This window comes from Heterocephalus glaber, unplaced genomic scaffold (genome assembly GCF_053883595.1).
Source record: "Heterocephalus glaber isolate CG9 unplaced genomic scaffold, H.glaber_assembly_v1.0 deba00001689, whole genome shotgun sequence".
NCBI classification, from domain to species: domain Eukaryota; kingdom Metazoa; phylum Chordata; class Mammalia; order Rodentia; family Bathyergidae; genus Heterocephalus; species Heterocephalus glaber.
The window spans coordinates 4,187,713-4,211,025 of record NW_028258414.1 but is presented as its reverse complement, the minus strand read 5'-3'; the positions used below and the strand labels follow the sequence as shown (position 1 = coordinate 4,211,025).

General features: G+C 41.6%; 1 protein-coding gene and 2 long non-coding RNA genes across 4 annotated transcripts in view; 2 read left to right on the top strand and 1 right to left on the bottom strand.

Moving 5' to 3' along the window:
* Positions 1-23,313, top strand: part of Rora (RAR related orphan receptor A) — a 674,381-nt gene that overhangs the window by 190,515 nt on the left and 460,553 nt on the right. The gene's annotated exons all lie outside the window — the stretch shown is intronic.
* LOC110344142 (uncharacterized) overlaps positions 1-23,313 on the top strand; it is a 202,707-nt gene that overhangs the window by 73,048 nt on the left and 106,346 nt on the right. The window contains exon 2 of the long non-coding RNA XR_002386470.2: positions 3,471-23,313. This exon is cut by the window's right edge and continues 106,346 nt beyond it. This is a non-coding gene — a long non-coding RNA (uncharacterized LOC110344142). The remainder of the gene's footprint in view (positions 1-3,470) is intronic.
* The window catches only part of LOC106010337 (uncharacterized), an 11,426-nt gene continuing 5,919 nt past the window's right edge, over positions 17,807-23,313 (bottom strand). Inside the window, exons 2-4 of one of the 2 annotated variants that reach the window (XR_015446508.1) lie at positions 19,364-20,009; positions 18,012-18,091; positions 17,807-17,926 (exon numbers count right to left, since the gene is read on the bottom strand). This is a non-coding gene — a long non-coding RNA (uncharacterized LOC106010337). Of the gene's footprint in view, positions 17,927-18,011; positions 20,010-23,313 lie in introns of both variants that reach the window. The other variant, XR_002386472.2, reaches the window with a different exon arrangement.

Below are 23,313 nucleotides of genomic sequence, written 5' to 3'. Positions count from 1 at the left end.
GTAATTGTTTAGGCTGTGTTAGAAAATTTCTGTATTTATTAAACTTGGTTACTGCCACTTTTCCTTTTTCGTTTTCCAGAATGATTTTAGCTGTGGATGCGAATGTTTTCAAAATCCACACTTGGTCTAACCTGGATGTGTTGTTATATCCTTATGGTTGTCATCTGCAAAGGGAAAGCAGGCATATTTTGGTCTACACTGTTTACCAAATATAGGTAAAATTCTTGGTTTTTACTTTTTAGAGGCTGTGGTTTTCTTGTAAGCCAACTTTTTGCTATTTCTATTCTCCAGTTGACTTTCAAGGTTGCAAGTTTGGCCAGGACTCACACTGATTCCTTCTCATGCATGAAAAAGCACTAAGGCGTTATTTACCCAACTCAGTGTGTGTGTGTGTGTGTGTGTGTAGCTTTGATCCTCAATTCTGCATTCTTTGCTTTCCATTTTGTTTGGGCCATATTTTATAGCTTATTTTATGATCCATAAACATGGTGACCACAGTCGGTTGAGTATGATGTGAGCTTACTTTGATGGGTTTTCTTTGTGATTCTGCATAGTCTCAAGCACTCTGCATGTAATTTGCTAACCAGTGAATTAACTGAAGTGTTCTTTGTGTGCAGAGCATGTGGTGAATTTCATGCACATAGATTACCTGAAGTGTGTCCTTTTGACTGTGTATTTCCCCGTGACACAAAAAGACAGTGTTTTAGAGATGGTGATAAAGTGACCATTCTTGGCAGGATAAATAGGAGAAGAATATCTTCCAACTCTTGATAAGGGAAGGAGAGACTATTGAAAAGAAAATTATGGACGTTATATTTTACATGTAACCATCTGTATGAAATCTTCCGCAGGGGAAGCGTCTCTAACTGATTCTCTTGTTCTGCCTTCATCTTCCCACTTCTTTCATCAGATAGAACAGGGCTTAATAGGCCTACCTTTCCCATCTTTCTCTATGCATATACAGGTGCACATATGAATGCATACATATATGTGGAAGGATTTTCTCTCTCTATGGAAATAAAATCCATATATATTTTTTTCCACTTAACAGTACATGATGAACATTACTAAGAGTCAGTAGATAGAATTGTAACCCTCTCCTCCCCCCAGAAATTGCTAAAACAACCTTTAATTTCCTCATACATCCAAATCTAGAAAATACACACAACCATATTATAATTCAAGACTTAAAGACAGTGTTACAGGAAATTGATTGCTTGCTAAGTCAAGTGTCGGTTCCAATATGCATCTGAGTTAAAACCAGAGCAAAAGTATATCCACATTTTGTGTAGTCTAGAAAAAAAAATACTCAAATTGGAGGCATTATCTTTCATGAAGATTGTTAAACTTACATGAAGATGTATAAAATAAAGGCATCCTTTAGTGAAGATCTGAATAAGAAAATAAATTATGAGGTATAATTTTTAAAAGTATGGTAAATGTTTCAATTTTTTAAAAACTATTGTAATAAAAAATATACTGCCATTAATCCTCTGCAAAATATTTTCTCTTGCTCGAAACACACTTATTCCATTGTTCTTGCCACTTTCTGAAGCAGTTCTGGAAGTCCTCTTTCATGAGTGTCTTTAGTTGTGCTGTCCTGGCTTTCTCAGTATCCTGAACAGATTCAAAATGTTTACCTTTTTTGGTCATTTTGCCTTTGTGGAAGAGTGAGAAGTTGAATGGTGCCAGATCTGGTGAATATGGCAGGTGAGGACACGCCGTGATGTTTTCTCCAAGCCCTCCTTTAGTTGGGTGGCACTCGGCAGCAGCATCCACCGTATTTTTGATAACACCTCATAAAGACCCTCACAAAAGAAGACTTCCAGAACTGCTTCGGAAGTAGCAAGAACAATGGGAAAAGTGTGTGCAAAGTGAGAGTAAGTATTTTCAGGGGGATGAATGGCAATGTGTCTTTTACTCTAATTCATTTTTTAAAATTTTAAACACACCATATATTTTGATCACTCCTTGTACACTTGTTTCACCAAGTTTGATATTTAGAGTTTCTCTATACATTATAACTCAATTTCAGCTAGCTAGTAGTACTTTACATTAAATATTTTATGTAACTGTTTTTCTTATACTTTTCAGTCGCCCAAATATTGCCAAGAGGCTAATAATTTGTAAATAACCTCAGTTTAGTTCCGAAGCTATACATTAAAATGTTGGTCTTGAAGTAAATACTTGGATGATAATATTTTAAATAAACTTTTTTTAAGATTATAATGAAATATATGTGCATGTATGACTGTCTCATCCAAAATGCTTGAAAACAGAAGTGTTTTGGGTTTAGTTTTTTTTTAGAATATTTGCATATACATAATAAGATATCTTGGAGCTAGGAACCAAGTCTAAACACAAAATTCATTTATGTTTTATATATACCTTTACACATAGCCTGAAGGCAATTTGATATATTTTTAGCATGCCTGCATTTTGACTGTGACCTCTCACTTGAGGTCACATGTGGGATTTTTCATTTATGCATGACACTCAAAAAGTTTGGGGTTTGGAGGATTTTAAATTTTGGGATTTGTGATTCTCTGATGTGGATATATGGATATATATATTATATATAGAGAATCAAACAGTTTCATGAGTTTTAAACTATATTTTTCTAATATTTTTGTAATTATTATTTTAGTTTTTGTAAAAAACTTTGGTAAAGGTGAACCACTATAACACAGATATTACTCATTATTAGAAATAAACGTATAAATAATCAGTTAAATGACACATGTTTAGAGTCTTTGATGGAATTAAAAGCCATGACATGGTTGTACCCTTCCTCACCATCCTTAGGAAGCCTGCCCATCTCACTACTCTGACTCATTCTCCTACAGAACCCTAAAACTACTTCAAGTCCCTTGTGAAACTTACTTTGCTGCCACTCTTCCTTCCCAGCCCTGGTCACATCTTGTCTAGAATCTGTGCTCCCTGTCCTATGGGTCATGCCCTCTGGCTCATAGCAGGGTAACGAGTATTTCCAAAAACTTCATTGATTTCTGAATCATCTGAGCAAATGCCAGCCTCTTGCTCCATCTCTGGAATACTTTAACCATAGTCCCACGGATCCCTGGAACAACCCTTGGAATCAGGAGCCTTCACTTTGCAACCTTCTGATGCTTTGACCCCATTCAACTTTAATCACTGTCCCAATCTTACCTTTGCAGCAAATGGTCCTAGGCCAGAGTCATATCTTACATTTTGTTGTCATGTCTCCTCTGTTTCCTTTAACTGAAATGGTTTTCCATTTTTCTTTGACTTTGGTGACTTTGACTCAGGTGATGACATAGGCCAGTTATTTCATGAATGGCCCTTCATTTGGAGCTGTCTTATGATTAGGTTCCACTTACGGGATATCAGGCTACAAAATATCAGGGTTCCTCGAACCTCCTTCTCAGGCCTGTTGCCTTTTCATTGAGGTGAACTCCTGTGTACTCATGCTTTTGTTTGTTTGTGTCTAGGTGAGTCACAAGTGAACAGCTCAAGCCCAGGCGTCTCCATTGAGCTCTGGAACTATAGAAGAAAGTGCCTCCTAACACCTCCTCCTGAATACCTATGACCAAACCAGAACCATTGTCTCCACGGATAGCTTGGCTCTTTATGGAATCCTCTGCCCAAAAAGTGCCCATACCAGGCCTCTTGTTTCAAAAACAATTCAGTATTTTTTTGCCTTCAAATCCAACCCATCTTCGTGTTCTGTGGATCTACCATCTTCAACATCTTTCCAATCGTTCTACTTCTGTCTACCATTGTCACCTCCTGCTTGACTTGTGCTATTGCAGCCTCTTAGCTAGCCTATACATAAACCTTCTGGCGCCCTCTCTCTCCCTTCATTTCTGTAGCCAGAATGAGATATTGCACAGTACAAGTGGGGTTGTATCATGTCTTCCACCATGACTTGCTTGCCTAAGACCCTCCAATGCCCTCCCTTTCTTTGTCCTTAGGATGGATGACTTGGTAATTTGGAGACCAGCCCCTGTGTGATGCTGCCTCCTGCTTTCTTCCTTTGTTTGATCTCACCCCTGACCTTCCCTGACTTGTTTTCCTATTTTTCCAATTACCTTAGGACCTTTGCATCTCAGCTTAACATTTTCCAAGCCATCTTGTGTTTTAAATAGCTTTATTGAGACATAATTCACATACCATACAGTTTATCCATTTAAGGCACATGACATAGTGGTTTTTAGTATATTCACACAAGTATGTGACCATCACCACTATCTCACTTCTGAATATTTTCATTGTCCACAAAGTAACTCTATCCCCATTGCTGGTACATCTCTTTTGTACCCACTAGCAGTCACTCTTCAGCTCCTACCCTCACCACCATTATCCCATCTACCTGCCCAACGCACTCATCAACTTTGTATCTTTATAGATTCTCTTATTGTGGACATTTTATATAAATAGAGCCATATAATAATGTGGCCTATTATATGTGGCATCTTTCACTTAATACAATATTTTGGAAGTTCATTCCTGTGGCGGCATGAATCAGTATTTTGTTCATATTCATGGCTGAATAATATTCCATTACATGGATGTACCACATTTTCCTTGCCCGTTCTTCACGTCATAGACATTTGGACCAACCTTCAAATCCTGACCCAAGCATCCTTTCCCTAGGCAGCTTCCCTGACCTGCCCAGTGAGGCCAGAGGCTGCCAGATGGGGTTTCATTCCTCTCTCTCTCTTTCCCTTTCCTAGCCCCCCTCTCTCCCATCCCCCCTCCCCCTCTCCCTTTCCTTCCCCCACTTCCCCCACTTTGAAGCATGACTCTTGGTCTAGTTTAATGCTGGTCTTTCCCATCCGACTATAAAATAGAGCATGCAGGGACCATATCTGTTCTGAGTTACCATAGTATCCCAACACCTAATACAGAGCCCTGAACACAGTAGGACTCTTTACATATTTTTTAATTAATTCATCCTAATTCAATTGATTAAAGCAGGTTGGATATAGGAGGCCTTGATCTGAATGTCCTTGGCATAATGCCCATCATGCTGTATATTGAGAGGGAACTGCAGAGATGCCTTTATTACTACTCTTTACTCAAATGTATTTCCAAATCAAATTCAGCATTTTTTATATTTATTTGAATTAAAATGAACAAATGGGAAAGTAACTATAAGAGGCAAAATCAGAGAAACATCCTAAAGTTAATATATCACACACCAGACACAAATCTGTAAAGGTCTAAGTTGTCAGATGTGAAGACAAATGAGATACCTCTGGCAAGTTCATCAGTATTTGGAAAGAAAACATTTTTTAACTCATTTCTGCTTTGTCATTAAAGTGTAGGGAATAATTTATAGTAGAGACATCTTTGTTTTAAACAAGTGGCTTGCTTTAATGAAGTAGTTCCCCTTCCTGTAAAGTTTACTGCAGGCTAGGTGCTGTGCTGTGAGCTTTGGGCTTGGGAGATCATTTGGGTCTGCTATCTATTTGTGAGTCAGGTATTACCTGTGTATCAGTCAGCTTTCTGTTGCTGGGACCAAATAACAGACGCCTGCAGCTGAAAGGAGGAGAAGTTTATTGTGGCTCACAGTTTCTGAGGTTTGAGTCCATGGTCAGCTGGCTCCAAAGGCGGAACATCATTGCGGGGAAGGTTGTGGCAGAGGAAAGCTGTGGACCTCATGACATCTGGGCAGCAGAGTGAGCAAGGATGAGACAGAGAAGAAGGGGCCAAGAAATGACTCCATGACCCACCTTGACACTCCCATAATTGTGCTTTACTAATATCCTATCCTCAAGCCAATGAAGTCCACAGTCAAGATTTACCGTCACAACCTGTTAACATTTTGCAGATGAGTACCTGAGGCTTTGAGAGAAAAGGTAACATGGCCTTTGTTCCATAGTTTTTCTAACTCCAGATCATATTAACTACCACTGTTTTAGTTACAGTCTGTTCACTTTGGCAAATCTCGAGTCTCCTTTTGTTATGGTTTTCATCTAGATGTACCCCAGAGCCTCATATGCTCATAGTTGGGGCTGCTGGGAGGTGATTGGATCATGGGGCTGTGATACTCTTCAGTGGATTAGTTTAAAGTTAAATGTGATGTTTGGAGGAGGTGGACACTGAGGACATGGCCTGGAGGGGTCTATCTCCCTCCCTCCTCCCTTGATCTCTCTCTCTCTCTCTCTCTCTTCTTTCCACTGCCACTCCATGAACTGTTTCTCCTCTGTGACTTCCCTCTGCCATGCTGCCTTGCCTTAGAACCAACCAGCTATGGTCTGAAACCTCTACAAACTGAGCCAAAATAAACCTCTCCTCCTTTAAGGTGTAGGTGTCAGGTATAGTGTCACCGTGATGAGAAAAGTAACTAAGATACCTTTTAACTGGAAAGTTATTAAAAGTAGAAAAATGCTATTGAGGATGCCTGAATTGAAGAAAAAAAAAACCTCCACGTTTTAATAGGACAGAGGAAATAATAGCCTAGGCTCGGGGGCTAGATGGACCCGTGTTCTAGATGGGTCTAGATTTTACTTTTTATTAATTGAGCATGATACTTATTTCACTCATTTTCTAATTTTAAAAATAGGTATAATTGTATCAATGTCAGTAGTGTATAATTAGTGATCAAATGAAACAAAACAAAGTCCGAAGCTAACACCTGATGTAGAATAGGTACAAAAAATAAAATAAAAAGCCACCTCCCCTTTAATTTCTTGTACTTCTTCTGTGTTTACATGCACAGGAATGGTTTCAATATAAAGTTTTGGCTACCCCTCCCAATTGCCACTCTTTCAGGTTAATACAAGAAAATAAGTCCTGAAAAGTTAAAATGTTCATTAAAAATAGAAACTCATACTCTTACCTTAACTATGCTTCTCTTCATTTCAGCGAACATCAAGTCATCCAATACTGTCAGAGCACAGAAATGGATATTAATGAACAGTAGTGGACCCTTGCCCACATAGGACTCCTCTTGCAATAGAAGAGACAAATGGGCTTTTACTCTTCCATCAAATATAGCTCACTTATTAGAATAAATGCCATTGAAGTTGCACGGAGAAATTCAACAACCTCTTTTGCAGGGCAGAGGTTTCTGAGCTCCCTTCTAATGCAGCCAAAACTCCTGGACCTCTGGGAACCAATAAAAAAAACCTCACTTCCCACTACATTGTAATTTCCAGGGAGAGAAAATTCAGCCCATTCTGTGGGGTCAGATGTCCTGTTAGGTGTTGAAGGCATTGTTCTGATGTGTCACCTACAACTTCTCCAAGAACAAAAGGACATCCACCATGGACGCTTCCTGTGTCTAGATATCAAGAGCTTAGGATGAGAATAGACTACAGATACCTTGGATCAGTGCCCCCTGGAATAGTGTAATTCTATTGATAAGCATTTCTCATTACTTTGTGGTGAAACAGAACTTGGAGGCCAGCAAGTGGCTAATTTCATTGTTTATGAGAGGCAAGCATACTAAACATGACACAAACCAACCGAAATAGTGGGTAGAATAGTGTCAAATATAGGGGGAGAAGTAGAAAGAGAGGTGAATATACTAGATTTCCTTAGAAGTCTCTTTGTTCTTGAATATCCAAATAAAAGTTTGAACACATTTTTGTGATTCCTTTGTATAGAAAGCTAGCAGAATGGCTACCGTTGTAATTCTGCTGCTTGCAGCAATTCAGCAGCAGCCAACATCCTGAAATAGCAGATACACAATGCAGCATATGCTTTGGTGAATCTAATAATCTCATGAACTCCTTCACTGCTGGGTTAGTAATCCACATAGCTTGAATGGTGAACTTTATAAAATCCGGAGCCTTTACGAATCAGAAGGGAAAAAACAAAACTGGACAGTTTTCACAATGATGGATGACTTGCTGGCGAGTAAAATTAAATGGTTGATAATAATTGTGGTAGCTCACAAAGACTGATGTTATTTACAAAAGCTCCATTTTGCATGTAATCAGATGTCTATTCCCATGAGCTGGGTCATAATTCATATTCCACTTTAATGTTCATGGAAAATGTGCTTCTCTCGGTGTATGTATTATTTTTAGGATGTTATGTTTCCTTGGTGCATACACAATGAGCCTGAAATCCTTTAGGAATGTGTTTAATTTGAAAGTTTTATCCTCTGGCTCTAGTTAATTCAAATACACAGCTAGAACATTACTGTAGGCCCCAAAAGAATGTGGGCCTGGCGAATCGTGTGCACAAAGGATACCCCACCCATGCCACTGATGCTTGCTTGCCAAAAGGTAACAAGGAGGACTTTCTCTTTCCAAACGTTTTCCTCATTTAATTTTCTACACTCTGTCTTGACTTTAATAAACTTGATTCACACTAGACCAGATTCTTCTGCTTTTAAATGAAGAACTATTTCTGGTGGCTCTTTTGAATTGAAATGCTTCACCTAGGGACCTTTTATACACCCTTGTCTTTACCTTATAACTCCAGGATGTCCTGTGTTCCTCGCATGTTGTTCTCTACTTTTGGTCACAAAGGCCATGTGAGATGCACTTTCCTCTATAGAAGTAGGGAAAGGTCTGACAGTGCATGGTATGGACTCAAGATCAGTAGCTATCGGAGAGGAGCAGGGTCTGTCCGAGGCCCCGGAGGAAGGGGCTCCTGAAGGGTGTCAGTGAAGTACCAACCGACGGGGCCTGGGAACTGGGCCGAGCGGCCTGTCAAGGAACCAGTGCCTCTGGCTGCTGACAGGCCTTCCGGGAGGACATTTTCAGAGGCCTTGTGATAATGAGCCTTACACATTCACAGAGATGTATTTTATGATTTGAGAAGTCTGGGGAGGAATTAAGTCTTGTCCTCGTATATACGGTTGTGCCAGGAGAATGACTAGAATATTCCAGAACACCCTGGAAGCTGACATAGGTTTGTTGTTTTATTCGTGACAGGACTTTGGAATCAGAGATATGAATCTATATCCTGGATGCTTGATTCGTTAGATTTATAGCCTGGGCCTGGACTGAGTCTTGTGGAGATCTTAAAATACAAAAAAGATGGAATGCCTTTGACTCATCCCCAGCCATATAATACATATACAAACAAAACAGCTAAACAAACAAATTTCTGCTTTTCCCCCAGATGAATACTACTGTATGATTTTTTAAAATACCAACTTATTTCCACCTGCTCTGCTGTATGCTTGGCATAGGGTTTGTGTGGAAACTACCCCATGGGGGTACCATTTCTGTTTCCTGGGGGTTGTGTTAAGGAACCATACTAAGGAACCATAAGTATGCCATGAACCTCATACAGTCCCAGGCAAGTCACCAGCTCCCAACATTGGTGGACTTTTTGGTGTGACTCGTTACTCTAGAGACTTCTTGGAGGTGGGGCCATAATATATATGTCTCACACCCAGGTGATTCTGAACTACCAGTGGTACATGCGGCATAGTACTATCCCATCAGGTGCTTATAAGCCACCCAGTGAGACAGTCATGCATATGCCAACTATGGTTCAAGCCAGCGGGAAGGTGGTCATAATTTGCTAGTGCATTGTAATGCACTTGTAGTGCATTCTGAATTGAAGTTGCTAAAAATAAATGAGAGAGTATCATGGCTGTATGTATCATTGTACACAAACTGGAGTCTCACTTTTTCTTGAGCCACTGGGAGTTACCTACTGCTGCAGGCGGTGTGATGAGCTCCCTCATCCTATGCAAAATCATGAAGAAGGAGGAGTTAGTCTTGGGATTACAGTGGATAAAGGTGCATCTTTCATAGAGTTGTTCATTTTGATGTCTGCCCCAAGGGGACCCCTCATTTGCTTAGATGGAAGTATCCAAGCCTCCTAACTGGAGTGGCAGGCTCACTGTCTTAGAGGGTTGTGACTAATCCTGAGGGTGTCCACCTGCCCACAGTCTGTTCTTCTTAACTCTTCAACATCAATTCCCACCAGAAGGACTGCTCCCTCTCCACTGCTCTTTCCCAAAGAACCAAAGTCAGTGTTGCAAACTTGAACTTAGTTATGCTCAACAAGTCAGTTTCTCCTATCCTTGTCTAGACAGCAGAACCTCAAACATGGGATAGGATGGAATTAACCAGTTAACTAGCAGGCATTCTGTTTAAACCTGTATATTCTTTGCCATGAGGCATCTACAGTGGTGTAAAACATGTTCTATCACACAGGGCTCTGAACATGACCCTGTCTCCCAATTCTTAGTGCTGAACCCTATTCATTTCATTTTGGTTTTTGTTCACTTCATTCTTAAGGCCTTGTGAAGTGTGTTGAACTCTAACTGTGTTGTGTGTTTATGCATTTCCAAGTCTGTAGCAGTTGTCACATCAACACAACGTATGTCTGTGTGGGCACCATGGACAGTTCTGGCCTGAAAATAAAAATGACACCTTGAAATTTGAGCTCTGTTTATAAAGGCAATGGGAAAATGAAATACCCATCAGATCAAGCCCAGAGGCTGCATACACAGTCCAAACTTCTCTCCCTACAGGGTCTCAGCAAATAACACAATTGCCACACACAGTTCCATTCATACACCTTAGCCAACACACATTAGTGAATATATATATTACTTAATGGCTGCTGAAATTTTGAGCCTTTTTGTGTCAAGCATTTTACATGCATTAGCTCACTTGGTGGTTCCCATCACCCTGTAGGGTAATTCTGATTGTTGTCAGGACCTTACAGATAGGGAAATGGAGGCAGCAGAGTGGTGAAGTAAGCTATGCCAAGTCATAGAGCCCACAAGTGGTTGACCTGGTATGTGACTATAGTTGATCTGGTGCAGAGCCCATACCTTTCCCAGATGCCACCTCACGGTCTTTTGTCTGAGCAGATCCAACCCACTCTCTCAGGTCAGCCCTGAACTGCGGGACCAAGGTCACTTCCCTGAACAGAGCACTACATGAGGCACACCAGGCTTGCTCACACTGTGCGTGTACAGCCTCTGACTGAACCATCCTACCACACTAGGCACAGATGATGTGATGTGTGTGTCCTCAAGAGCTTCCCTGTGGGAGAAACCACAAGTTGCATGTCCACACGTCCTGATTGGTCCAGGAGAGTATTTTCCCAGTATAATGATGAAGCATGCTTCTGGTTACCTCGGGCACACCCTTCCTTGGCTGATATGGTTGCCCCAGCCTCAGAGATGCAGCAGAGAGATGTAAAGAAGGAAAAGAGGTTTCTGCACAGGGGACTGCACGCACCATGGTCTTCATGCTCATGGAAGAGGTTGAGATTAGTCGTCATTGTGAGACAGGTGTGAATTGTGGCCAGGGGTGGTGGATGCAGAGTCAAGCTGCTTGGGTTTGGATCCCTTTCAGCCTCACTGTCCTCCCCTGGGAGGTCAGGGTATCAAGACTCTAACCTCAGGGTGACTGTGAAGATGAAGAGTCAGGACCCGGATAGCAGGTCAAGTACCTAGTCCCCTGTAGCATGCATTTCCTAAATGTTAGCTGTCTTTATTTAAACAGACACAGACTTAAGAAAGGACATCCCAAGTGTAGGCAGAGATATCTCCAATATAGTCAGAGAACTGGAATGGTTGGTTACTCAAAATTCACAGCACCTCCCTTCTCCCTTGCAGGCTCCTGCTGTAGAGTCTAAAAAATACCAGTCACTTTCCCAGACTCCCTTGCATCCATCTGACCTGGTTATGGCCAATGGACAAGGGAGGAGTCCCTGGGGAAGGACCTACAAGTACCATCAGCTCCCAGTTTCAGACCTGGGATGCAGGTATAGGTGTGATACTTGGAGTAACCGCTGCTGTCCTTTCTCTACTTCAAGAGGAAGACCAAGAGCATTACCATCCATGACTTGGAGCTCTGACCAGGAATAACCACTGAGGAAGTGTACAAAGCCATCTGTCTCCGGAGGTCATGTTATGTTCAACAGACAGACAAATAAATGCTTAGGTGTTCAGAGTACTACCAGTTGAGTTTCTGATGTTTACTACTAGCTTCATCATAACTGAGAGGCAACAGAGATAACCTAATTTGGCACCAGGGCCAGTTACTACCTAGGAAAGAGAAAATACAGGTCCTCAGCACATTATACGGAGCCCCTAAAGGTTCCTTAGCTTGGGAATAGTGTGGTTTGAGTTATGGTTTAGGGAGAGAATTCTGGCTTCCAGTTCTACGATGGATTTGAGCTGTTTCCAGAATCTCATCACCATCCCCAGGGAACTGTACAGAAGTGAAGTATGATGGTCCTGTCATCGATATTCTGGGTCAGCATCCATGAGGGTGAAGGTTTGGGGAGCATCTGGATGGGAAGAGGCGGGCTCTTGGTAGTTGTAACAATAGGCATTATTTTTTAAAAAATGATAAGAAAATTATCTTGTGCTTATCTTAGAGATAGGAATATTGGGTGTAAAAGAGATTGAGTCACTAACCCTGACAAGGGTTCTTGAAGGAGCAGCAGTTCTGAATTCGAATCCTAGCTCACCTTTCTCAGGGCCGTGGATGTGTGTTACCCTCGGATGCTGAGATGAGGGGCCCTTTCATCCTGGCTTCCATGTGGGAAGGCCTGAGCTGGAGTGGTAGGACAGAGAATGTAATGTAAGGTGCAGAGGTGCTACTTGGAAGCTGATTAACTATGGGAGCCAGAAGGGAATGGTAGGAGGTGTTTCAAATTTGCAGAATCCTGACTTTGCTAGCTCCTTTAGGATTCGGAGCAAAGATGCAGTATTCAAAGCTGGGTTCACAGATGCTGTACAGAGGGGGACTCTGTGATGAGGTCCAGCACACCCTGGGCAATGTGAACCTGGAGCCCTGGAGACAAGTTCTCTATTCCTTTGATGGTTAATGCCCACAAGTGGTGGTGAAGGACATGGAAAGAGAAGATGGGTCAGAGGACGTGGGTTAGACAGAGTATACCAAGAGTGGGAGCAGGAGGCACAACGGGCTTTTTGAGACACAGAAAAGGAGCCAGTAATGAGCCATGCTATACAGGGAAAGGGAAGACATGTAGGTACAGGGTGATTGTCAGACCTTTGCAGAGAGTGGTCAGGTGGCCTTTGGAGAGGGTGGTCAGATGGCGTTTAGAGAGGGTAGGGCAGATGGCCTTTGCATAGGGCAGTGAGATGGCCCTTGGAGAAGATTGGCAGATGGCCCTTGGGAACTGTTTGTAAGGAGGGTGGAAAGTGTGGGAGAGAAGCATGGTACATGACCTTGAAGAGGGACTTAGAGTAGCCCAGTGGTTTGCTTTTCTGAGAGATGTGCTGAGGAGTTAGGACAGAAAGATCACTGAGCTGCTACCTCTTCCCTAACTAGTGTCCTCCAAACCTCTCCTTCTTCGAAGCATTAGTAGCAGTCATCATCTGAACCAGACTCGGTGTCGGCTGCATTCTCATTGTCCTCTAATGGTAAGTCTTGTTTCTTCCAGTTGTCAGTAGACAGTCTCATTCACAATGCACTTGATAACTGAAAACTATCACCAGAAATTACTACACAGAATGGAGGAGGAACCCAGGGGAAGATGTTTTTTCTCTTTAAAGAAAGGGCGTGATGAAGGACAGACATGGGGAAAATTCTGTCACTTTAAAATCTAGGAAGCAGAGGCTGAGAACAAATGGGGTTATCGTGGCAGTGTTAGAAATTTGGGGCGAGTGATGCCAGCAATATCAATTTCAGAGGAGCCGTGCCGGAGCTGTGCGTAATGTATTCCACTGGGCATGTTCTGTGGAGCTGCAAAGCCGGTGCGATTCTTGTGCCTTGCAGCAACTGGGTCCTTTTGTATTAGAGAGCTTTGGAGATGTTAAGAGCATTTGGGGATCTTAACAGAACTAAAAAGATCCTGCCTTTCAGAAGGTGTATTAGATAAGATGGAAGAAAACTCAGAGAATAAAGGTGGATAAGCTCTGTTTGCTTTAAGCCCATCAGCTGGACACATAGGTCTACATTTTGTCTTGGTCATTTCAATTAGCCTCTCTTGCAATGAGCACTGGTTACTTGGTGCAGATATATGTGTGTGCACATGCCTATATGAATATAAACACATATTAAATGTGCACAATTACATATATATAAGTCCCTCATCATATACATAAGAAATCGTGTATATTAAAAACGTGCATTTACTCTGACATCCATGTATTCATACATACTTCTGTATTCATCCGTGTATACTTAGGAGATATGACCAAAATATACAGTGAATGTTTACATTTAAAAATATTATTCCATTAATACCCCTCAAAATAGCCCTCTTATTTCAAACATACTTATTTCATTGTTCTTGCCACTTTCTGAGGTCTTTTTTCTGAACGTCATTATTCAGTATACAGTGAGTGTTTGCTGCCCTGTGGCATCCAACTGAAAGGTGAGCTCGTAAAAACAACCCAGTGTGCCCCCATCCACCTTATTCACTGGATCTGGCACCATGCCACTTCTGGTCCTTCCCCAAAGTCAAAATGACCGTGAAAGGTAAACATTTTGAATCTATTCAAGACATCAAGGCGGCCACAACAGTATAACTAAGACACTCAGGAAAGAGGAGTTCCAGAGCTGCTTCAGAAAATGCAAGAATGACAGGATGAGTGTGTTTGAAATGAGGGCGTATTTTCAAGTGGATTAATACTGTGTTTTCACTATAATAATATTTCTAACACAAGCATTCACCATATTTTTTATCATATATCGATATGCTTATGTGATATCAGCTCAGTAAACACACACGCAAATATATATGCTTATACCTGTGGTATGTATGTTTACTACACTACACATACACACATATAATTTGGAGACTTTATAGAGTATTTTCTGTACTTTACAGATGATTTCTGTATACTTCGTTCCATCTTTTGACTCCCAAAGCCATCCTGAATGTTAATGGAAGAAGAAAAGCCCCATAAATGAAGGAAATAAGCCCGTGGAGGCTGCTGGCCTCAGGCTGCCTGTGTACAAGGAACAAGTCACAGCTGGAGTCAGAGGCCCAGGTCCTAGTGACCTTAAATCCACTATACTTTGGGGAGAAATCACAAAGCAAGGTTCCTCTGAGTTTGTGAAAATCTTGGAATATGGGCAATTATGAAGGTGTTACATTTTATCATTTTTCTATCATCCTCTTGTAAAATATAATGGGCTAACAAAATATTACATAGGAGAGTTCTTCAGGGGGACCATAATAGACAAAAGGCAATTGAATTGTTTTACTAGTTTTCTTTATAACCAGTGCTTCTAAGTGCTATAAAAGGACATATTCCACTATGTAGGCATGCTGCAGTTTTCATTATATCTGTTGGCTTTGAAAACCCTCTTTACCCCTTATGTAAATGTAAACGTATCTGCAACCCCTAAATCTGTCCCAAAGACCAACAGAGAGAATTAGTGGAACTGGAATTCCTAAGGTTTTACTGTAACACCAGTTAGGAAGGAATGCACATGTGTTTGTCTCCAGGAAGGTTAGAAATGGAAATAAATGCAAAAATATGCTTTCTGGCAAGTCATCATTTTTAATACGAAGACGGAAAGCACAAGCCAGCTTTGTTTTGCTTTTTGGGGGGGCTTGTGGCTGATTTTCTTTTCTGGCTTCCTGGTTTTTGCTAGAAAGAGACTTGTTCGCTTCCCACCCACTCCACAGCCCCTCCCTAGAGCTGAAATATCCAAGATCATCCTTTTAAGTGCTCAGTCTTAGAGAAGGGAGAAGAAAGGAACTGTGATTTAAAATATATATGTACATCCTTTTTTTAAGCTTGCAAACTGGGATTTCTAGACTCAATTTATGTTCTTGAGACATTGGAGTCAAATTTATATATAGTTTTTGATGTAGGACCTAATTAGGTTTTCAGCATATCTTAATACTTTCTGCTACATCTGCATTAAAGATAACATTGCATATATTTGCATTTCATTTACATTAAAAAGTTAGCCATGCTGTACGTAACAATCACTTTAACCAAGTATCATTGACAGCAAATATTTTGAATAAGCATGTGAAAATCCAGGTCTGCACAAAGCCTTTCCTGGATTCTGTTGTCTCTCTCACATTTGAAACTCGTTTACAGGTAGTGTTCTTATTTCAGTGGCACTCTGAAGGTTAAGCCAACAAATAAGCCTGTAGGACTCAAAAAAATCTCATTTATTTGATATATCCAACCTGGAAAAGAATCACTGCCCTGATACTCTTATTGATGCTGTTTGTAATTTCAACAATAATGATACTCAATTGGGAGAATGGTGTGATTTTTATGAGCTGTTTTATAGGCGAGGGGATAACCTTGGAATAAAAGAGTTCATTCATTTCTTTCTCCATTCATATGTATTTGGATGAATCTTTTTGGGGCAACCTTATTTCCAGGTCTCACTTAATGAATCTCAGGTTTATCTGGGCCATTTTACTTTAAAAATGAGCTTTTACCAGGGGACTATCCCACCAGTTCCTCGGAATGATCTGTCTCTTGCCTTGTGCTGTGACCCCTGCCACACTCAGCTTTTCTTCTACACTTAGGGCTCCCCCAAACCTCTCTGGACTGTCCCTTATCAACATCAAGCAGTGTTAGGCAGAGCTTGTGACGTTTAGACCCTTCTTCAGTCCCCGGTGCCAAAGCCTGTTTTGTAGAACACACTCCTCCCAAGGAATGTTATTAAAAAATGGTCCTCCTCGCTACACACCTCTGGGAATTACTCCATCTTTTTACCTCTTCTTGGAGAGCCACAAGGCAAAGAGTAAAACTCTTGCTTAACATACCCCATGTTGGCACTTCCCAAACCTGTGGGGCCATGGAAGCCTTTGTTGGCATATCACCTGGTTAGCCTAGAAGACCAAGATTCTTTAGTGACTTTGATGATTTGGGGAATCGTGTTCTATTTTAAGAACCCAATCAGCCTATCCTTGCCTTACCCGCCATCACTGTTCTCTTGCTCGGTGGCTGCTCTGTAAGGCAGGTAAGTTAAGGACAGGCTGATTGGGGCTGGCAGTTTTGATCTCTAGTTTTCAAGGCTGATTATTCTCTGGGTAGGTCTTATTTTCAGAGAGAGCACACACACCCACATTATGGTGTTGATGAGAAAATGGTGAGCCCTGAACCTGGCCAATTCTCTTATTGGTCGCATTGTTTTCAGTCTCTCCCAAAGCTTGGTGCTTTTCTTTCCCAATTGCCCCTGCTGGTGCCTGCAGTCATTCCTCTGCAGTCATTCAGCCATGTCCCCTGCCCATCTTGGCCACTGTGCCATGGTTTATCCAGAGTCTGTGTAAACTGCATGCACAGTACTGACAGCAGACCCTTAGGTAGATTCTGAGAACTACGGAGTAGAGCTGTTCCCTCCTTTGTCTTGTGTCCCATCGTCCACTTCTTACAGGCCAAGGGTGCCGTGGCCTTTTCACAGGCAGTCATTGTGTACCATTTGGAGAATTCTCTAAGAATGCCTCCGTCTTCTTTTCCCATGTACACAGCTGATTTGTAAAAACTGACTTCTGTGATCCATAGCAAGTTACTTGGGCTCATTAAGTATCAGTCTATAGGTGAGGGAAATGGGGATAAGAACCTCTCCAGAGCTTGGAGAGCTGTGGTAGGTGCAGCTGACCACCTCCAGTCCTCACACCGCATCTTGTGCACAGGCTTCAGTTAACGCGCACAATTCACGTCGCTATTGTGGTCACCAGAAAATTAGAAATTGCACTTGAGCAAGGAAGTCTCTCTTCCACACATTTTTCTTTGCGATCCAATGTAACCGATGTTTCTTAACTTAAAAATTGTTGAATTGATATCTCAACTTACAAGAGCAGCTTTGTCAGTCCATTTTAAATGATTCCTACAATGCTGATTTAAGCATTTTACATTCTGATATGCATTTATAGCTGGTTTTCAAAGTTGCAAGACTCTAAGGGGAAAAAAGCTAATCCTTAGTTGGCAGGAAGGTCCCTCCCCAAATCCTTGGATTAAAATAGAATCTGCCGCTAGGGCTTTCCTTGTCTCCTGTGATTGGGATGTGTCTCGATCGCGAAGGCATCCAGTACCAGTGCCTGGCAAGTCCTTCTGTAGAAATAGAATTTGCAACTTTAATATTTATCGATAAGCACACTAATTCTCTTGATGATGGTAACTAATGCGGTACTTATACCTTATTTTTCCATAGTTTAAGGAGCTTCAGGCTAGAGGGGCAGATCCGGTGCTTGCTGTAAATGCTGAGAATCAAAGATGCTGGAGGAAAATGTAGAAGATGGAGTAGGAAAAAAATAAAGTTTTAGCAGATAAAATGTCTCCAATTAAAAACAGTCTCAAAACAAACCTCGGTGAGGCAGAATCATTTAAAAATCAGTGAACTTCCTGGGGAGAAAAGTCACAAATCACCTTCTTCCTAACTGTGCTATTTTTTTTTCTTTGGTACCGGGGCTCAAACTTGGGACCTTGCGCTTGTGAGGCAGGCAGCAGAACCACTGAGCTAAATCCCCAGCCCTGTACTGCTAGTTCTGACCACCCATTTGTCTTCTACCCTCTCGGCCTGGTCTCTCCCAGGTGTGTAAAGTGAAAAATCGATAGGAAAATGTAATTTGCTTCTTAAATCTTAGATAGTTACAGCCAAAACATTTTGTCATATTGGGTTTTGAATAATTGTGCCACATATACACTTAATTTTGCCTTGGACAGCTGGCCTTATGGCCCTAGTTAACCTATGTTTTCTCTTGTTCTTTCATCCTTTGAAAGTGAGGTTCACAGAATACAAATTCGGAAAGGCATAAATTCTAATTCCTCAGAAGACAAGAATAGAAGTCAAAGTGACCTCAATAAATCAAAGCAAGTTGAAGTTCAATAGGGACCAATGTAAAGTAGGGTACGTAGGCCCAATAAGTAGACTCACAAATTTAGACTTGTCGGGGCACAATTGCACTAGAAAAGCATCTTGGTCAATGACATAAGGAAGTGACACCCGTGACCTTGTCTATGTGCTAAGCATCTTGCATGTGTTTGCTGCCTTACAGACATACTGCTGTAATCTGCAATTGCTCTCTAAGCTCCGTATAATTTGTTTCTTCACTTTATACACGTGGAAGCTGAGGTTGAGAATGGTAGCATAATTCACCATGTGTCCATGGTCCAGTCAATGATTTAACTGATTTAAGACTATGCTCTTTCCACTTGACCAAGAGCCCTTCAGCACAGAGCTGCTACTTACAAAACCAACCCAGTTCTTCCCTGGATTAACTTGGCTTCCACTTGAGAACCAGATAATAACCTTTCTATTTTGCTATACATTAATTAAAATTTAAAAGAAAAATGAATAGGAGAAACTGGAGCAAGTCCAAAAGTACCCCACCCAGCAACACAGGCAGGGAAAGGACTTGCAAGTGGCCTGATAGGAGAAGGCTTAAGGTGTTTGGGTTTGTTGAGCTAGGAGGAGTGCAGCTCTGGGGTGAGGGACATGTCAATGGCCTATAAACATCTGAAAGGCAATAAAGAAGATTTATGTTTTACAGAAATACTTGCGGTTAACACAGCACTTCCAGGTCCCTTTTTGCAATGGTTTCTCCCAACAGTCATCTCAGGCACAAGGTGGCAAACTTTTTCCATAAAGGACTAGAGAGTTAATATGCTGGGCTCAGTGGGCTATATGTGATGGCTCAGCTCTGCCATCACAGGGCATGAAAAGAGCCACAGGTGTTCATAAACAAATGGGGACAACTGTGACCCAGCGCAGTGTTATTTACAAGAAGAAGTGGCAGGCAGATCTGGCTCACAGGCTGAAGCAATGTGAGTGTCTAGTCCCACGGTGAGGAAATTGAGGTTTTGTCCAGAACAACGCACAGAACAGCTCTGGACATCGCAGTCTATTTCTGTGGGTCATAGTTTGGTGCCCAATGCACCAAATTGCAGTCATGTCAGCAGAAAGATTTCAGGGCAGTTTGTCATCCCATGGTGCCCTTTGTCCACCATGGAAATTAAATTTAAACCAATTGAATCAAGTAACGTGGTTGGTAGCCTGGTGTTGTGAAATGATGTTTTCCAGGCACTTGAGAAAGGGGTATCTGGTCAAAAAACATCTCTGCTAGCCTGAAATGTCCATCATTAAAGAATTTTCCTGAGATGTGTGAATTTCATTTTAGCAACAGCATTCTTGTATCTAGGAAAGAAAATACATAAGGCAGTTTAAGAATTCATTTCTCCAGTTATTTTGTTAGAATTGATTTTTAGCTAGCAAAGGGTAGTGTCTTAGTCATGTTCTCATCACTGGGACACAATACCCCACATCCACGACTTAAGGAAGGAGAGGTTTAGTTTAGCTCATGTTTTAGAAGTTTCAGTCAGAAACACCACTGTGCTAGGGCCTGGGCATAGGGAAGCTGCTCACATCATGGTGGCCAGGAAGTAGAGGGAGAAGGCTGGAGCCAATGAGGAAGATAAGCTGTTCCAGGTCACGCCCCCAGTGACCTGCCTCTCCCGGCCAGGCCCCGCCTTCCAACAGCACAGTCACCTACTGAACTCACCAATGGATGATTCCACTGATGAGTATAGTACCACCCTTATCCAATCACCTTACTTCCTCAAGCAGCACCAGTGAGCACATGAGGCCTTCATTGGTGGGATGTTCTCAATCTAAACCGTAACAAGATCAAGAGATGATGAGACAGGAGGAACAAATTAGCATTGATAGGACTTGGGAGTGGGGATGAAAGTTGCTGGCAAAGTGTCTGATCGGAGCCAATGGGGAAAACATTAATATTATCAGCTAGATGAACTGCATACCTAATACCATTTTGCAGCACATGGTCCTGGTGCTGTGTTTGAATTGCTTTCGTCTGTCCATCCAGTAAGTTAAGCGCTGTTCTTGTCACACTTTAGAGGCAGGTCCACTGAGGCACGAAATCTCACAGTGAGAGCAGTGGGGGTGATACATGAGACTCATGCTTTCCCTGACCTGCTTATGTAGACGTCCTTCCAAAGAGCTCTGCGGAGTGGAAGCTCTCTGCCAGGAGGGGCTTGAGTGATGTGGGTGTTCCCTGCAGCAGGGGACACTGCAGCTCTTGTCTTCGTGATAGAGACAGAAGCTAAGGGAAAGCTTGGGTAAATCAAGCACAGGCTCTCCGAAAATGAATGCATCATTTCTGGCTGGCCGTGTGGCATGAACTCTAGCTGCAGAATGCTTCATCTTCTTTGCTGAAAGAATTCTTAAGTGGGCACTTGTAGCAAGCTTAGTTAAACCTACCCTGCCTGGGGTTAAACCCTCATAAATCAGAGTAGCTCAAGTGACCCTAGTAAATGCCAGGTACCCAGCAATGGCTAGAGTAATTCAGCACGCTTTAGCAGTGTCAAGTAGCTCACACTTCTTTTTTAGTATTCTTTTTTATGTGTAGAAAAGCTTTTGCAGATACACTTTCAATGAGAATATTTTCCCAATTTCTCCCTTGAGAAAATAAAAGGAAATGCCACATTTGTTTCCTGTTTATGGTTTTATTTCAAACCACTCTTCCAAGACGTATTTAAAGTGGATAAGATTTAGTACTTAAAAGCAAACAACAAATGTAAAGCTTTGGTTGTCCTCCTTGTCTTAACATCATTAGTTTTAGGTTGTCATTAACAGAAAACCTTTCCAAATTTCCATCTTCTCGTAGAATTCAGGAACTTTAACAGTCAGTGGAAAGGAGATAAGTAGATTGATCAATGAGATGAAGGGGTAAGGAAAAATTGTGATGGATCCATGGTGGGGAAGAAAGAAGGTAATACAAAATGGGGTTAGCAAAGAAAGGTCCAGAAGGCAGACATGTGTGCATTGAAATGAGTAGGCAGAGAAGAAAGCTAGATTTGGAAATCAGAAGACCTGGGTGTAGATCCAACCTCTGCCCTTAGCGGCATAACCCTTACCTTCTCACATGGCCTTCCCCACATTTCTTTTATGGCATGTACAAATAATCATATAAGCCTAAGAAAATGTTTTTGTGGCATGATATGAACGAAGGTGCTGGGCCTAAATGTCTTAGAATAACAGCTGCAGAGAGGCAAAAGGCCAAGCTTACTGATGGAAGTAGGAGAAGGAAGCAAGAAGCTCAAAGAGCAAATTCATCTGGTGCTCCTGGCTAGCAATCCTATTCTCCAGGCTCTGAAGTCACGGAACATTCCTACTGCCCCTATGAGTTACACAGTAGCCCCTTGCAATAAATCCTAATGTCACCAGGTCACTAATTTTCACCAGAACCTTATGCACCAAGAACAGGATCTAGGATGCATGCCATCTTAAAGACAGAAGCTTAGCAGAATCATTTGTTACTTCGGGGACTACAGCTAGGCTTGAAGCAGGGCTTGTCGGGGATGGTTTTTATTCAGTCCAGATTCCAGTGTGCCCTGAACAATTCTCTGTGGAAGATTATCCCAAGGCCTGTCAAATGGAAGTGTTTCCACCCTAAAGCTAGAGAGCCTCATAAGCCAGATTTACATTTAATTCTTCCAGTGTCCTTTCTTTTTAACTCACCATCTGACAGGGAATAGTTAGTATATAACTCAAAGCTTATGTGGGACGCTTGTTCCTCTCTGCCTCAATATGAGTTTTTAAAAAAAAGTAGCAGTTAAACATATGTTAAAAATGAAGCAGTACATTGGGGGGGCAAAGACTAGAAGGCAGTGCCACTGTTTATTGGTTATGTTTTTCATTTTCATGTTCGAAGAATTTTAAGACCCAGTTTTTAAGTTTTGTTTATTTATATTTTTGAAAGCTGCACCCAGATCTGCACAGGTTCATGCCCTGTTTGGGTCTTTATTTCTTTTAGATAAACAGAAGATTGGCAGTGTTAAAGCCCATGTCCAAAGCAGTGAATATCAATTAGCAAATTAATGAATTAGGATCCTTTGTATGTGTCAAATGTCCAGACTGATAACATCAGGGCTAACCATGAGCTACCTCATGAGGGAACCTTGGCATTACTGACAGAAGCTGGGTTTAGCATTAGGTAATCTTGGTGCCCTGAGTTGTAGTTGAAGATTTGTGAGGTATAAACACAGTCAGGATCAATCTGATGTTTCTACTGCTCATTGCTGCTAATACCTTTGTTAAGACTGTCTGTCTGACTTAAAATCACTGATTAGTCTTAAGCTTGTAGCTGCAAATAAACAGCCTATTAATTTTCCAATCGTTCTTTGTGGTGTGGGGAGAATCAAGCAAGGTGGAGACATCTTTCATCTTCATGTAACTGGCCAAACATAGCTGTTGAAGATAAGATGTGCCCGGAATTGTGGCTTGTATTAGGCAGCTTTTTGTGATTATAATAAAGTAACTGAGGCAGGCTAACTTTATAAAGAAAAGAGATTTATTGGCTCACCTATGGTGATGGCCATCTTACTGGCCGAATCTCCAGGCCACATGGCTGGAGACAGTAGTGTGTGTGTCAGCAAGCCACCAAGACTCAATCATGGGACCTCCTCCCTAATGACCTAAT